This window comes from Thunnus thynnus, chromosome 4 (assembly GCF_963924715.1).
Source record: "Thunnus thynnus chromosome 4, fThuThy2.1, whole genome shotgun sequence".
NCBI classification, from domain to species: Eukaryota; Metazoa; Chordata; class Actinopteri; order Scombriformes; family Scombridae; genus Thunnus; species Thunnus thynnus.
The window spans coordinates 8719733-8736771 of NC_089520.1; the positions used below are offsets into that span (position 1 = coordinate 8719733).

General features: G+C 40.2%; 1 long non-coding RNA gene across 1 annotated transcript; it reads left to right on the top strand.

Moving 5' to 3' along the window:
- The first annotated feature begins 14184 nt into the window (after positions 1-14184).
- On the top strand, positions 14185-15722 carry LOC137181082 (uncharacterized). Its single transcript, XR_010928115.1, has 2 exons — positions 14185-14691; positions 15552-15722. It is a non-coding gene; the product is annotated as an uncharacterized lncRNA (long non-coding RNA).
- The last annotated feature ends 1317 nt before the right edge of the window (positions 15723-17039 follow it).

Sequence of the window (17039 nt, forward strand, 5' to 3'; positions counted from 1 at the left end):
ATTTTAAGACTCATCCTCTGGTATCCATGAACAGTTGTTTGACCTACTGGTGTCAGATCAACCAGCCAATCATCAACAAGGAGCCAAACAGTCACTGTGGCAACAGACTAGTGGCTGCAAGTGTGATAGATCGGTGGGAACTGATCTCACACATAATCTTTGTGGCAATTGAGTGTAAACATGCACTTGTATAGACTTATTGAACACATGGCCAAACACAAACACACACACACTGAGGAGTCGTCTGAGGAGGCAGCAACAAAGTCTCTGAATGTGTGAAAGCTAACTACTTCTCTAGCAGAAACTACAGTAAGCATAATATGATTTATTAGTGGCTGTTTAATGCCTAATGGACAGCTGAGCTGAACATGGTACTTTAATGAGGCTGACTCTACTGCTGCAGTACATGATGTTTAGCACAATGGTGAAAAATTAGAAAGTGTAACAACCAGTGACTGGACTTGAAATCACTTGACTCATAGAAGCAAATTAGTTTTTTTTCTGGGCCACATTCTCAGTCTGACACATATTTGGTTCATGTTCAGGCTTTTGAGTATTTGAGCATTTCATCTACTCTTTACCCTCTCTTTATTCATCAAAGCTGCAAAGCTGTTCTAACTGGTTAAATAACTGTTTTGTTAGTGGTTGTTCAGTGATTCAGGTGGAGGTAGATCTCTGTCAGGAGAGACAGTCACCTCCAGCCTCCGCAATAAAATGCTGTGGCTATTAGGGCTTCAACTGAGAGTCCAAGGTGACATCTTCAACGTGTTATTAGACCAAGAGTCTTAAGCCTTTTAAGATATTTAGTATACTCTCACATATGACAAAGATAACAATCAAATATTCACATTTGAAAGGCTGAGATCAAATGATTTTTGGATTTTTTTTCAAACTGAAATGATTAATAGTTGCTGAGTAATAATTTAAACTGTTTTAGCTCTAGTGGCTATACTTCTCATTCATTTCTCCAGGCTTGACTGTGTCTAAAGTTTTATATAGGGACTGTTTTTCAATAGAAATACTGAAAACAGTGTGTTTAGCTTCTTTTTAAAGGGGTTTTGGGGTTTGAGTCCACTCTGTTCTGATTTGTTAGTTTGGAGACTACGTAAACAAACAGCAGTAGGATTTGCTCAAACGGTCAACTTCTCAAATATATCCGTAAATTAGCAGATATCCAATCTGAAATATGTGAGGCACAATGTGAACAACCTGCGGAACAGCCTTAGCAACAACCTCAGCATCATTACAGAACAGGTGACCATTTGTGGGAACAATCTGCCGTCAGTTTGAGGAGGAAATAGAGGTTATGTCCCCTTTAATAAATGTGTGTCTGATCAAATGAGCAAAAAACTAACCTGGAGTAGTGGGTGGTGGCTGAACTAAACTGGGGCCCACAGCTATTTTTTTTCCCAGGGGTCCCCTCGCAGGGTGATCTCGCCCTGTGTGGTCCTCTCCCCACGATTTACCAACACTAATATATGTGTGTGTGTGGAAGGAGCAACCAACTGTGAATCACCACGTTTCCTCTCATGCAGATACAAATTTCTTTTAAGAGAGAGAGAGAGAGAGAGAGAGAGAGTGAGAGAAGGGCTGGAGAGCAGAGTGAGGAGTGGAGAGAGAGAAATGGAGGAAGAAGGGTGATGGAGAGAAAGAGGAATGGGACCAAAGAGAGGTGACACGAGGGGGGGAGGGACGAATGAAATGTGTCCCGCTGCTCGAAGAGTTATGGCTGCCAGTCAGCATTTCATTGCAGGCAGCAGTCAACAAGCACAGAGGGAACCGCACATACTCTACATATTCATACATTTCCATGAAATACCCAGTGATCGCTTCTCTTGGAGCTGAATTCCTTCCTCTTCGTATTTTAGACAACATGTTCATTACCATGTGTGGCTCTGTGGAAATGCTTCTGCAGAATTATGCTTTGTTTGCATTATTGCTCCCCTGTGGTTTCTGACAGTACCAATATAATCATGGCTACCGAAGCATTACCAATTTAGCCGGTGACCTTGCATCTGCTCTGTAATACTTCTCCCCTGGTGGTTATAAAGAAGATTCTCAGCTCATTTGTCTCACGGTAGTCAAATCAGACATGAGGGTAATGTCCTCAAATATGAAGCTTCTCTGTTTCCTCTTTGTTTGTTTCTCTTGTTGCTTTCTCTCATGTCTGCTTCATCTGGTTAGTGACAGATTTTTGTTGTGTTTTCCATTCAGGGAATTCTCTCTGAGCTGTGTAAATCAATTACTGAATCAATCACTTCTAAATATGAAGGTTTTCTGGTATAAATGTCTATCTTCAGTTAGCAGACATGGTTAAATGTTCTGAGAAAGACAGAAGTCACTGGGTGGTTGCTCAGATGTTTGGCGTGGGGTAGGACACACATGTAGGGCTTTACTTGGGGCTGGTTACTATGGGAACTGGGCTGGTTGCTACAGTGTCGCTGGGTGGCTGCTAAGGTGCTCTTGGCCTTTGCAGGATGGTTACTACTGTGTTTGTGGTGGTTACTAGGGTTTTACAAGGTTTGGGAAATGAATTTGTGTGGGCACAGGACCAGATCTCAAGTGGTTTCTGAGTTGTTTTGGGCCGTTTGCCAGAGTTTTGCTTGGTAGGTGCTAAGGTGGTTGCTAAACGGCTGCTATGAGTATTTGTCAGTAAAGGAGGTAGGTGGTTGAAAGGATACTAGTTGTGGTTACTACAATGTACTCAGGAGTTGATATGGTGATACTAGGTGGTTGGTGGGTCTACTAGGGTGTACTTTACTATATGTCTTACTAACATGATGAACTGCCAGTTCCTCATGGTGTCCATTTGTGTTCCAGCCACCTGTTCCTGTTTCTCGTTCCCCTGTTTCTGATTATCATGTTTACCTGCTCTGCTAGCTGCAGTTTTGACCTGCCTTGTCCTTGCGACTCGTTTGTCTGTTTTGGCTGCCTTTTCATTGCTGACCTGCAAGCCTGTCTGTGATTATTAATTTATCAAAGTCCCTTTCCATTCAGCCTGTCCTGCCCTTGTGTCTGCATTTTGGTCCTCCTCCTGTTTTCCCAGTACACACCCCTGACAATGTGACCTACACCGAATGCTGTGTCTGAAAGGCATCCTGTGTAGGCACAGATGGAGAGCTGAGGCTCCTGCTGCTCTGCTAACGTTATGTCTTTGCTACACAGGTTGTATAGACACCATGTCAGACCTTGCAGACTGCACTATCTTGGTGTTTCTTATTTATGCTGTATGAGACTTTTCTCTGGGCACTAACACCCTTGAAATTTGCTCTGAGGATCGATTCACAATTTTTCAAGTCTGTCCTAAAACAAGAATCGGGTGCCAAAACAAAGATTTTTCCCAGGATGGCGAAGTCATGACCCGCCCTACTCTGCCCCTGATTGGTTTACCCTGATATTCTTACCCTGACCCTAACCAATCTCACTCCTCATGTCTAAACCTAACCAACCCAACCAACAATGGCAACAAGTACTAGACAGTCAGGCAGAGGCAGAGGAGGGCAGGTCATGACTTCGTCATCCTGGGAAAAAAAATTGGCCTCCTGTTCATACTGGCCATTAGATGATCAGTTCTTAATGCACTTGCAATTTAAGTGATGGGGGACAAAAAGACTTCTGCACAAAATGTATTAAAAAGTTTACTTGACGCTAATATGAGCCATCCAAATTAGTCAAATCAATTCAATATCTTTCAAAGTTACAGTCTTTTTAGTGCCAGATTTTTCCACCAAAGCTCCACAGGGAGACACTGTCCAAGGAGACACAGAGGTAATATTTTACTAAAAAGACTGTAAATGTGGAAGATATCCACTTTACTTTACAAACTCAGACGGCTGAAGCCTCATATTAACTTTAGCCCCGCTAGCGAAAAATAGGCATAAAATCATTAAAACAAAATGTACTTACGGGAAAAAACTGAACATCCGACTCTTTAGAGGGTCTTTTAGTACAACTTAACACTGAACAAGACTTTTTTAGGCAAGCAAAATATTACAATTAACTTTCATGAACCAAAAAAACATTGAAATAACGACGGCTACGGCTAGGCCTATACTCTATGAATCTGGGGTTGCGCCATTGTTACGTTACCCAACCAGCGTTGTCACCATGGTAGCGACTTGCCTGTGACGACACCAACCTGTCATTCAAAGTGGCCATTGCCTTTATTATACATAACTTTAAGCCTTAATGAAATTTAAACAGATGAGTTACATAAAAATTCACCCCTGTACAGTTGTCATGAGACGAGGAAATTAGCTATAGAGACCGAAACTGTTTTTTGCACCAGGCTGTAAATATGTTTATTTCTGCTGCAAAGTTGAGCATTTTAACATTGGGCGTCTATTTTGACTCTCTTTTGGAGCCAACCTCAAGTGGCCATTCGAGGAACTGCAGTTTTTGGCACTTCGGCGTCGGCTTCATTTTTTTAGACCCAGAGGTTGCCGCTCAGTTGTGATTCTGAGGTTTCAGGCTGAAATAACAGCCACTAACTCTTCCCTATATGGATTCTGAGGTAAGATGGTATTTTTCATGTGTAATTAGTTTCAGCCATCTGGAACACTGTACGCTTCATGTCTCCTCTCCCTCCTCTGCTTCGCTCTTTCTCTCTGCATTTTGTCTCAAGCTCTGTGTCTCTGGAAAACATTCATTGCTGGTCATCTATTATTGAACAGCCTCGGCATTTAATTATAAATGACTGTGTCCCTTTGAGAGAGTGCTAATGAATCCCCCCTCACACAGCATATTCCCACTGGCTAACTTCATTTTCCTGTCAGTCAAACGGTTTGCCCGCCCACCCAGAGAGAGGCAGAGTTAAAAATAGAGCCTGCTTTTATTTAAAAATGATTGCCAGTAGTTTACCACACATAAAAAAAAAAAGTTGAGGGAAATTATAACAGTATTCACAGGAAATCAAACTGCATGTTCAGGTCACACAGTAAAGAGATGCAGTTTATTGTCTATATGGGAGAAAAGTTCAGAGTCCTTTCCGCTGCTGCAGGAAAGAAACTTTTTTAATTCATGAGATGTTTTGGTTGAAAGTGAAAGAGTGTTACGAACTTTAAATTCCCAGATTTTTAACACAAATTTCTGAGGTAAAAGGCTGCATGATTAGCTCTGCATGCTGGGACTCGCTGACACTGTTCAAGAGTTTTAACACAAGTTGATTTTATGTGCCTGTGAACTTTTTAAGTCATGTAATTCAACTCACTGATCCTACCACAACTTTTAAGAGAGGACAGGGATTCCAGGGTAGAAAATTTATATTGTTATTGTTTTCATTCTAGTGTAGTCTCCAGAATCCCAGTCGGCTGTTTTGTGGGATGATCATGATGTACGTCATGCTTCTCATCCTACGCTTTACCTCATGCAAACTATGCACTTGTGCTTTTGGTGTGAAATGTGATTTCAGTGATTAGTTTTATCATTGCTGTTTATAAGTTTCACATAAGAGATAGTAGAAAATACTTGCGTTTAAAAATACCTGCATGTTATTATCTAAAGCTTATTGACAGACAAGAACATCAGTATTGGACAAATCTACAAAAAGCAAAGCCAGTTCTCATTGGTCTGTCTTATTTTAACTGCACTAGCTACCATTATGTACCCAGATCTGTTTCTCTTTCAATGTGTAACCCTAACCTGATTTAAAGTAATATGTTGTCTTGTGTCACATTATGTTTTTGTATTTATTGCAAATAAAAAACTTGAATTACAGGTACTCAAAGAATTTCCAAGTCTCAAACGTCATCAACATTGAACGTCATCTTTGCTGTTTTTTCAATCACTTTAAAGCTATGAAATGAGGAAATGGAGGAAATACATCCAAGGAGCTGCTCGTAGGCAGATCAAAAAACAGCAAAGTTGAAGCAAGTGGAAAAATGAATGAATGAAAACAGCACTAGTGTTAAAAAGAAAGAGCGGTGAGTATGACATGACATCACTTGTTGTACTGATTGAATTAGTTCTGTAGAAATGTGCATTATACTCAATTTATCATGTTTGCATCAAGTATAAATTAAAACAAGAGCAGATCAGAAAATATGAAGGCTTCTGAGGAAAATGCAGGATATTAGAAAGGTCTGGTTTTGTCTGCAGTTTAGATAAATTAAGGCATTACTGTGTTAATAACAGCTTAACTGCTAGAGAATTGTGATTTAGACTTTAATTTCACTCTTATCTCTTTTCAGAAAATAAAAATGTAACATCAGGATTTAATTTGGGCTTCATTAGCGGGCAGAGATTCTCCTCTCTGATGCAACCTCCTGATTCCAGGCGGTTTGAAGTCTGAAAAGTTTTACATAAAACTTTAAACTTTAATGCATCTGCAGTCATAAATGTCTAGAAGGGCACTTCTGTCTTTTCTTATGCTGTTTTACTGCTTTTTATTTCTTTCACCCTCCTCCTCACCCCCTCAGCTCCCTTGATGTCTCTTTAGTCTCTCTTTCTCATCCAGAGAGAATCATTAAAGCTCAGATATGCTGGTTGGGATACATCACAGGGAAGCTGTACCCCCACGTTCTGCTGGTTCACCTCTTCTTTTCAACTCTTCCTCTGCCTTTTCTAATCTCATTAACATATGACATTTACATTCCCTCCTCATCCTCCATTACTGAGTAGCTTGCTCTGTCTCAGCACTGTCCCATCACTATCTGCAGATGAGTGTGTGGGTCCAACGAAAACCTGGACAGACTTTTCAATCCAACATGAAGAACTGAATTTATTTCCTCCAGTTGTTCAAGTTTTATACTGATGTTTCTGCTAAATGCTCCATGATGTTCACCAGCTAATTGCTAACTGTGTCTGTTTGCTGTTTGGTGCTTAGCAGGTGTACAGTGGGTTTTTAGAGCTTTTTCTCTGGAAACAGCTGCCTGCTGCGACCGAAAACGACACCATGAGAGTGCTGAGAGTGAACAAAAACAGTAAAGTTGCAGCCGGACAGCTAAACAATGAGCTGAAACTCATTATAAAGCTCCATAAAGTCGAGGGGAGCTGCAGAGTCACTGATAATTCTCTGTACATTCATCACTACAGACATCACACGTTGTCATTTGATAAATTATTATTATAAAAAAATATCTATTACAGCTTTAAGGAATATACTTTATCACAGAGACATTACAAATGCAGTGCTGCAGGAAAATCTGACAATATGTAAGTGAATTATTATTATCAATTCTGATTGGCTGGAAGGCGTGGATTAACTCACCTTTTTAGAACTGCTTTTAATGTGTGATTAATGTTGTGTGCTACTTTGTGCTTTCAGTGTGTTGATTTTGGTTTTTATTATCCATTTTACATATGAAAAGCATCTTTGAATACCTTGATAAACGCTCAAAATTAAACATATGTTATTATAATGATTAATAACCGGACAGTAAAACTGAACTGAAACAGTGAGACTTTGTGAAAGAGTATGGAGCTAGAGTTATTTGTGTAACCAATTAAAACATATAACAGATAAAAAAAAAAGCTGTTCAGTGAGAACCACACAGATTTAATTTCAAACATGTTTGACGCAACCAAGACCGAACTGAAAATAAAGAGATGTGGATTCACAGGTAAAGCTGGGGATAAACATGAAGAATAGCTGAAACCTACAAAGACTTGACATTTCACACATAATGATTTTTTTTTGTCTTTGACAATCAAGAAAGGAGCGTAAACCTTATGACTGAGTAATCACACAGAACAACACACAGAACAACTGGTCAGTTATAACTGGACTTCTGTGTTTGACAACCCTGCTAATCCTGCGTTCTCTTTTACCAAAACAAATATAGATGGCAACCAGCTGCTTGTGCTCTTTATATGTGATGCAATTTGCGCTGAAAGGCAAAAAAAAGGACGGGATCATGGATGGAGAGGCGTGGGGAGTTTTTCCTTGCCGCTATTGCCAAGTGCTTGCTCATGGGGGAAATGTTGGGTCTCTGTAAATTAAAGAGTACAGCCTTGACCTGTTCCATGTGAAATGTGCCCTGAGATAACTTTTGTTATGATTTGATGCTATATAAATAAATAAATGGAACTGAAACTGACGTGGGCTGTAATTGGAGGCATGTGAACTATGTAAAACAAAGCTAGCTTAACACTGTGATCAGCTCTATAAGTCTTTGATTTTATGTTGTAGAGACATACATTCTTTTTACAGCTCTCTCACACCACCAATAATGTCTTTGTTTACCAATATGTCTCCCTTGGGTGATACACAAGTGATGTTCACTGGTGGCTGACGTCACTGACAAATATCAAATATGTTTTAAAAAATCTTTGTGAGAACGACTAGACCCGAAGACAAGTTTAGAAGCATTGCACATCACACACTATATGAAGCTGGAGAAAGTTCAGTCAGGAAGGCTATCTTCACACTCCATTTATTTATTCTCTCAATTTAAAGATATACTATGCAGAATTTGTCAGCTAGTGTTTGCAAAAGCACAGCATTTCGCTAGCAAGGACCACACCAGAAGCGGAGAGGGTTAGGTGGTATTTATAGGAATGCCGGTAGTGGTGTAATTGAGGTGTGGTCCTGCTCCTGAAACTTCGCTGAATAGCTTCAATCAAAGTTGGCCCCAATGACCGAGCGAAAGAGAGTGAGAGAGAGAGAGCAGAGGTGGTTGAGTGAGCTAGAGAGTGAAGAGAGCGAGTGGCGCTGGCGAGAGCAAAGCCTTGAATCAGAGAAATAAAACATTATTTCACTAATTGTTTCATGGCGGTTGCATTCTGAAGCACAAACAAACATGCCCACATCTCCACACAACCCTGCAGGGTTCATCCAGTCTGCTGTGGCCTCTCTGCTCTGTGTGTGTGTGTGTGTGTGTGTGTGTGTGTGTAGCTCAGCCCCGCCCTCGGTCAAGCAGACACACAGACCTGCAGTTCTTTGTACATCCATGACACAGAGACACAGAGCAGAGCAGAGCAGAGGAGAGAGACGGAGACAGCGATGTAACCTGGTTGCTACGCTACGAGTCCCGACCTCACACCCTGCATGCTGTTATTGGCTGGGGGCTACACATCCACTGCCCAAAGGTCGACGCCCAGAAGCGTCCTGAACACAGCAAAATAATAAGAAAGTACAGGCAGAGGGCAGAATCTCTGTGGATAAATACAATGCAAAACACTTCTAGTAGGTCATAAGTGATGATTGAGAGGGATTATGTATGACTCTATACATTATTTTTAGGAAAAATCCTGCACAGTATGCCTTTAATCAGCTGACTGAGCATGTTCACGCTTTCAAACCAATCAGATTTCGCCACAACTTCTGTGAGCTAATCTGGTCACTGTCAAATAAAAACTGTCCTAAGACTAAATCTAAAACTAAAACTAAAACTGTTCCTCTCTGCTGCTGCTGTCAGCTGTCTTTGCAGTGTCAGATCAATGCAACCCTCTCATCAGAGTCCTGCTCCACATCTCATCCACCCAGATCTTCAGCCACTGCTCTCACCTCTTCACCACCACCGGTGTCTAGACTCCATCAGGAGGATATTCCTGTACAGCTCATGGCATGATCTCTCCCTGACAACCATGACATCACAATGGTGTCTAATCATCAAAAAACCTCTCATATATTCTTCAACCTTGCATATTGTGCACACAATGTTAAATTAATTTAATTGAATTACTCTCTGAGCCTCTCCTTTAATTGAGTCTCTCCTGATTGAAATGATTTTATCTGCCAGCTAACACTAACTGATGCAGACGGGAACAGACCCGCCTCAACTCGGTCCGATCATATTAATATCATATCATATCAGTCATATTAATAACTGGCTCAAAAGTCATAATGTGTGTCCCCGCCTTAAGAGAGTGAGAGAGAGAGAGAGAGACAGAGAGAGAGAGAGAGCTAACAGATTCAGGTTCAGGTTCAGCTTCCCCCTACTGGCCTCATCCTCTGATCTATTTTAACTTCCTCTCTTCTGCTCTTCCTTTTCTTATTCACATCGTCTCCCGGTGTCGGCGTCAGTCTCAGCAGAAGTCTTCCTCTCTTCCTCATTCTCATTCTGCTTTCTGCTTCGTCCCATCAACTCTCTCTCACACTGAGGCCTGGTCTCTCTCTCTCTCTCTCTATCCCTCTCTCTCTCTTTCACTCACCCCAGGCCTGCTCTCTTGCCCTCCTCTCCCTCTCTATCTCTCTGACAGCTAATCAATGAGCAGGCAGCCATGGGGGAAAGGCTTCAGATTCGGCTGCAGGATTTCCAATGGGACTGTCGACTCAGTAAGGCAGGGTGGGGTTGGGGGGCTGCAGGGGGGGGGGGGGGGGGGGGGGGGTTGCACCAGAGCGTGCCACAGAGAACAAAATGTAGCACTCTGTGTGTGTGCACTCTCACACACATCCACAGTGTGTTAGGACCACGAACAACACACAGTTCTTCAGAGGTTAGTGTGTGACAGAGCTGTAATTGTCAAATCCCAGTGTGATCTTGAACGTGTAATAAATGTGTGTATTAAAGTAACAGTCGTCTTCCTGCAGTAATTTGATTTATTAAAGCCCCTGGAAAGGCAAATCCACAATTTAATTTGGGATCTAATGTGCATATAGTAAACACCTAAAAAGTATGAGAGCAAAATAGAAAATCTCTTTTTCTTCCCTTGTTACTGGGTTGCAGTTAGGCGTGGCTAAGCAAGGACATTAATTACGTAATAAATGTCTGCCCAAATCATATTTAGGAGAAAGATGATTGAAATGGAATCTCGCCAAGCTGACTTCACATCACTTCACATCACTTCCCATCGACTCCCCCTGGGAAAACAGTGCACTGCACTTTTCTTTGCTTTTAGCTAGATTGAGAATTCAAATTAGCCTGAACATGGTTTGAAAGCTACTGTGTGTTAAGCTTACTAGCAGACTGGGATACACCACCAAAATCTGTATTAATCACAGAGCTGATAAGTAGCTCAAGAGCGTAGCATAGCAAAGCTAATGCTAACACGTAAATGAATGGAAGATGCAAAAAAACACTTAGCTTCTTAGTCCAGGAGGTATAGTTCAATGAAAACACAGATATGTTTGGTCTACCCTAGTCTGCTAGTCAAGATAACTAGCAGACTGCTGGGGTGGTTGATAATAAACTAAGTTTTGCATAGAAAAGCTAATGCTAACTGAAACGCCATACTCCAGAAGGTATAGCGAAATGAAACAAAGATTTGGGTGGGCTAACCTAGTTATTTAGTGGATTATTCAAGCTTTCTAAACATGTGGGGTCCATCTGATAGATTTGGTAGTTAATAAAATGTTTAAGCTATGCTAACCGTTTCATGTATGTGAATGGAAAATGCTAAAACCATTAGTGCCATACTCCGGGAGGTACAGTTAAATAAAAACACAGATATGTTTGGTCTACCCTAGTCTGCTAGTCAAGACAACTAGCAGATTACTGGGGTGGGTGATAATAAGCTAAAAAGTTTTGCATAGAAAAGCTAATGCTAACTGTAACACCATACTCTGGGAGGTATAGTTAAATAAAAACACAGATTTGGGTGGGATAACCTTGTTACTTAGTGGATTATTCAAGTTTTCTAAACATGTAGGGTCCATCTGATAGATTTGGTAGTTAATAAAATGTTTAAGCTATGCTAACCGTTTCATGTATGTGAATGGAAAATGCTAAAACCATTAGTGCCATACTCCGGGAGGTACAGTTAAATAAAAACACAGATTTGGGTGGGCTAATCTAGTTACTTAGTGGACTGTGGTTACTTGTTCAAGCTTTCTAAACATGTAGGGTCCATTTGATAGATTTGGTTTATTCCATGGTAGAAAATCATTTTAGTGATTGAATGGAAAATAAAGTGGTACTTGAGCTGAAAGGCTGTCAATCAAGTGTGATCTGATTTCGCCCTCACAATCCTAGGAAATGGTTTGAGCAGCCAAATGAGCTGTTTTTGTGGATGCTTAATGAGACAGTCAACTCTGATATCGTATATGCATTTTTACTATTTCATTTAATTTTACACATTTCCAGAGGATCATTTTTAAGCTTGAAACCTGTTTTTTTGTAATCAGGAAGGGGATTAGAGACATCTGGTCTCGCATTTATCAGACTTCTAAGAATTACACTTAAGGATGTTCTAAAGAGACAACATGAAGACGTAACCTTTAGGAGCAGCTCTAATCACATGATTAATCACTTTCACTAAGTGCAGGAACAGCCAATCAGAGAGCAGGATTGACCCTACATCTGCGTTATCATTTTTTTGAATGATAGTGTGCTATCCAGAAAAGAACCATATTGTATTTTTGTTTATTTTTCCTTTCTCCTTTTGTAATCTCTCTGATCAAATGCCCATATGGTTTAGCATATGTAGACACAAAGAGCTCTACAAACTCGGATAGCAGAACACAAGAGCTGTATTCAAACCCAGGACCGGCGTAACCCGGTGGCATTTCAGAGAGGCAGATCACCCAGCAGCCTCTTTCAGATACATCGGCTTTGAACACATTAGATTTCCGAGAAGAGGAGGCGATTCGACTCCAAAGAGAAAAGCTTTTTTTTTTTATTTTCACTCTTCAGACCCCTCGAGGTCTGAATCAAGAATATGAGATTAAGCATTTTCATAGAGCATAAAAAATGTCGGTCCTTGATGGCTTTATATTTTTATATTTCTAGATCCTGACACACACATTTGAACATGTTAAAATAAGTCAATTTAACAGGTGTGTCAATTTCCTTATTGTTATTATTAATTAATATTTTAATTAATATTTTATAGAAGGGTGTTTAAACCCACTTTCTGTGCAATAATTTAAGGTTCCTTTTTTCTAGCTTACTATGATATATTTTTGATCATATGTGATGATGAATCTGATGTAATGTTTATATATAAGATGCATCTTTTGATATTTATGGTATTTCTGATGTATTGTCTTTGAAGTATGGCCCTTGTATTCCTGTTCTTTTCTATGTACTTTATTGAATTATTAATCCCTTTGAGATGTTTATCACTCTGGGTGGGTCGGATGTTTAACCGCACCTGTCATCACAGAGCTCATCATTGTTTTGCATTATGTATAAATATGGGTTCGTTTTCTACTTTTACAAACACTCTGACAACCTGACAAAGATCTGAGTAGGATTTAAACATCCAGATTAAATTTTATGGTTTAGAGTGAGAGTGCAGGTGATACCTTTGTTCATTGATACTGCTTTAGAGCGTAACCACTTTGAAACAATTGTTTATCAAATGTTTTATATCTCTCAAATGTTTCCTCTCTCTCATTCACTTTATCTTCCTCATGTTCTCAGCTCATCCCTCTTTCTCTCTCTGTCTCTTTTAAATGAGTTGGGAAGCCAATAGCAAAGCTTGTTTGACATAATAAAACAATGAGGAATGCTCTCCTCTTTTTCATATCTTGTTCTATGAATGAAGTGGTACAGCTGCAGTGTTTGTGTTTGACCAATGATCAACAGTCAGCCCTGCAAACTCTGCCCCTAAAAAGCTAAACTTTTGTAGTACTACACTCAGGGGCAGGAACCTTTTTAACACCTGGAACTATCAGACAGGAATTAAATTTAGTGCCTAGTTCCTCTGATCAAAACGTAGGTTTAATTCCTGAGTCCCTCAAAAGGTTCCTGGTCTCCTGGGAAAGATGTTAAATTATTACACGTTGTTAGAGCCATTAGAGTCTATTTTTTGATGTGCAGTATCTTCAAAGAAGCAGCAACCTGTAGCGGCTTAATCACTGGAAAACACCAAGAAAAAAGGTGGACAGAGGTGTTGGAAGATACCAAGAGTGTCGTAGTTTTCATTTGTGATTCAAACATAAAAAAATATATGAATAATATTTATATAGAGAGTCCTCTTATCATGAGTTGTTGTTTATTTTACTATTATTTTAAATTTATCATATCAAGACCATTCAACAGTGATTAACTCGACAAACAGAGAGCGTTGAGCATGCTTAGCTGGTGCATCGGAGAAAGTGAAAGTGTAACTTACAGCTACAAATGTAGAGAAGCACGTATATGAAAATTTAATTCAAAGTCTGAGTAAAACTGAAGCTGACACAAAGCACACTGTGTAAGTCTAAATAGGTCAGTTTGCAGCTGCTGCTGAATATTTTTCCTGTTTAAAATAAACACATTTTTGGAAAAATCGTGCTTTCGTAACAGAGGCTGACTCCTCACTGCGCTGTCAAATGCACCTAAACAAAATCAAGAAACAGTCATCATGGCTCCGAAATAAGGTCGGGATGGGGGGGAGAAATGCGTGTAAACATGGTTTTATGAGGTTACATGAGATGAGAACACATTTTCTGTGTAACCTGAATTCTGTGAGTAACCATTTCTTTTTTTTTATGTGCGCTTGCAAATGTACTGATTAGATTTGACTGACCTTTTATTTACTGCAATAACAGTCTACATCTCTGTTAGCGTATCCTCGAAAGTGCAGTGTTCATTTCAGCCGTGATAGTAAAGTGTCGAGGGGAGATAGAGAAAAGAGTTCCCATTAAAATCTGCAAGAAATGTTGATGAAATGAAATGTGTGAGTTTGTGCATGTCCTGTATTTGAATATTTGTTCAAAAGGCCTGCAAAGATTTAGTCAGCTTGTTTCAGTTCCACCTGCTGGACATGTGGATAGACAGAGCGGCAGCAGCTGCAGTCAATTAAGACTAATTAGTGAGTTGAGTGAAGAGGGTGACACTGTTCCCGAAGGGTCTGGTCTTATCTTCAATGTTTTAGTCACTATAAGTAAGTAACTAATATTTACTGACTGAATCACCGGATTTTATTTCTTATTTTAGTTTCTAATGAACCTGTTTCACTGGTAAACATCATGTGCTGCTTTTCCCTTATCGTGACTGTGTTAACTGCAGATAAACTGTAATGTTTTAGTTCATTCATGTGATGTTTTGGCTTCTATCTGCTGTGTGTTTAGATGCAATTATTACTTGAAATTTAGATTTATTTCAGGCTGTAAACAATTGTCAGACAGACATAAGCCCTGTGTGAAAAAACAGCCCTTTTGTTCATGTGAATGGAGGTCGTCTGTCGGTGCAGCAGGGTTGTCGACACAGGTGGCTCCAGTAAAACAGCGCAAGGTTGTCTGGCAAAAAACTTGAACCTGGCTCAGCTTTTGCCACAATGCAACCCGACGTCATTGGGCAAGGTGCTGTGTCGGCCAATCACATACATGCAAATGCACATTCCTGGTGGATTACACTGTAGGGAGAACACCATATTTTTTTTGCACTTCCGTCATTGCAACAGATAAAATAGTTGTTGCTGTGATAACATTCCAGATTTGTAGAATCCTGTCTGTGAGTATTACAAACAGCTGTGCAGTGTTTTGGTATCTGATAAGCTCTAAAACGCATCTATCAGTCTGAGTGAAGCTTTGGAGAAAGTTCAAGAAGGAAGATCTTGTTACTTGTGTTCAGCCTTTATTTCACTTCGGGTGAATGTCTCCATTTCTCTCCATCACTTCCGCTTTCCCACGCTGTCAAAAATCCCTTCATTCACAATTCTGACGTTACCGTACTTAACCATGATATTTCTTTCTGCAAGCAGTTCTTTAAATATCGCTGCAATCCTGTCATTCTGTCTTTCAGGCATACTATTGCGCAATCCTCCTCCTCCCCGTCACCACCATGACCTCCATGATATCCACGGAGACCCATCTGAAGGTTTCCATCAACAACCACCACCAGCATCTAGACTCTGAGGGGATCCTGTCTTATCTCCTACCTTCATAAGGGCTTTATGGAAATGCTTCAAACAAATTGAGTCTCCAAGAATCTTTTTGTTCCTAACATCAAAAAATATTGTTATACACCTCCAACTGATCTCTTCTTATGAGCTGGACTTCCTGGATCATATTTCACTGCTCCCAGTACCTTAATTAACATGCCTCCACTAATGCTTCCCCCTGTGTTATTTAGTTGCAGGGTTGTTTTCAGTCTGAATCCCCGCTTAGGCAACCGTGACTAGGCACGGCAGGCTTGTCAGTCTTTGGAACATCTAATTGATGTCAGTGAAAGCCGGCTTACTTCCTTGAATTTATGTCTCATAAAGGAGATTTAAACAACTTTAGAATATTTAATTTACAACCTTTGGTGATTTGATGTGATACAAACTAATCCAAAACCTGAGTTGAATCAGTATGTTTCATGTAGAAGATGTAGAGCGGGAACACCGAGTGCTTTGTTAACGGCGGTGACGACATGATTATGATCCGTTGTGGCACAGAGATTTAACAGCCGTGTTACCAGGCAGATGTGGCAGGATGTGAATCAGCTGCCACTGTGAGACTTGACCAAGAGGAAGTGGACATAAGGTCATCCTTCACTGCATGTAAGTCGTCTTCATGATGTGTTACTGTTTTAAGTTGTTGAACGGAAGAAGATGCTGAGTCGGCTCAGGCCCGCAGAGCCTGATAGAGGTCGAAGGCTGTCTGATGTACAACATGTCAACACCTTCATCATATTTCTGTAAGTGTGATGAAGCGGCTCACAGCTTGGTCACATAGCTGACGGTGTTCTTCCAAATATCAAGACGTATAAAATCAAAGTCAAACAGGATTTGCTGTTGTAGAAGCAGCAGAAAGTGGTCGAGAATGTGATTACTGCAGTTTGCTGGAATCCACGACTCTTTAACTCCAAGATGACAAAGAGAAAACAGAAATGTTGCTTGACCAAATGTCTCACAGGGCTCGGAGAACGTATCGGTGGGCTTTTAACCTCTAAACATCCAATTTTATACAGGTTGACAAGATGTAAAAGATATGTGGTGATTTGCATGGTTCTGGCATAAAGCACGTCCTAATTATTGTTATCCAAATGTGACTCATTATAAACGAAGACCAAAAACACTTTTTTGAGCCTTATTTGAACTGATGTAGTTTTGTTTGTGTTTTAGCCAGATGCTAAACAAGCTCATTTCCAAAAACTAGAAGATGTCACTTGTCAAATGAAGCCTAATACATGTATCGTGGCCTTACAGTTCTTCTGTTATAAGCTTTTACATTTAGTGCCAAATAGGTGAAAATTCTGTAAAAAGGGTGGATGTTAAAGGGTTAAATGCCATGTTTGCTAACATGG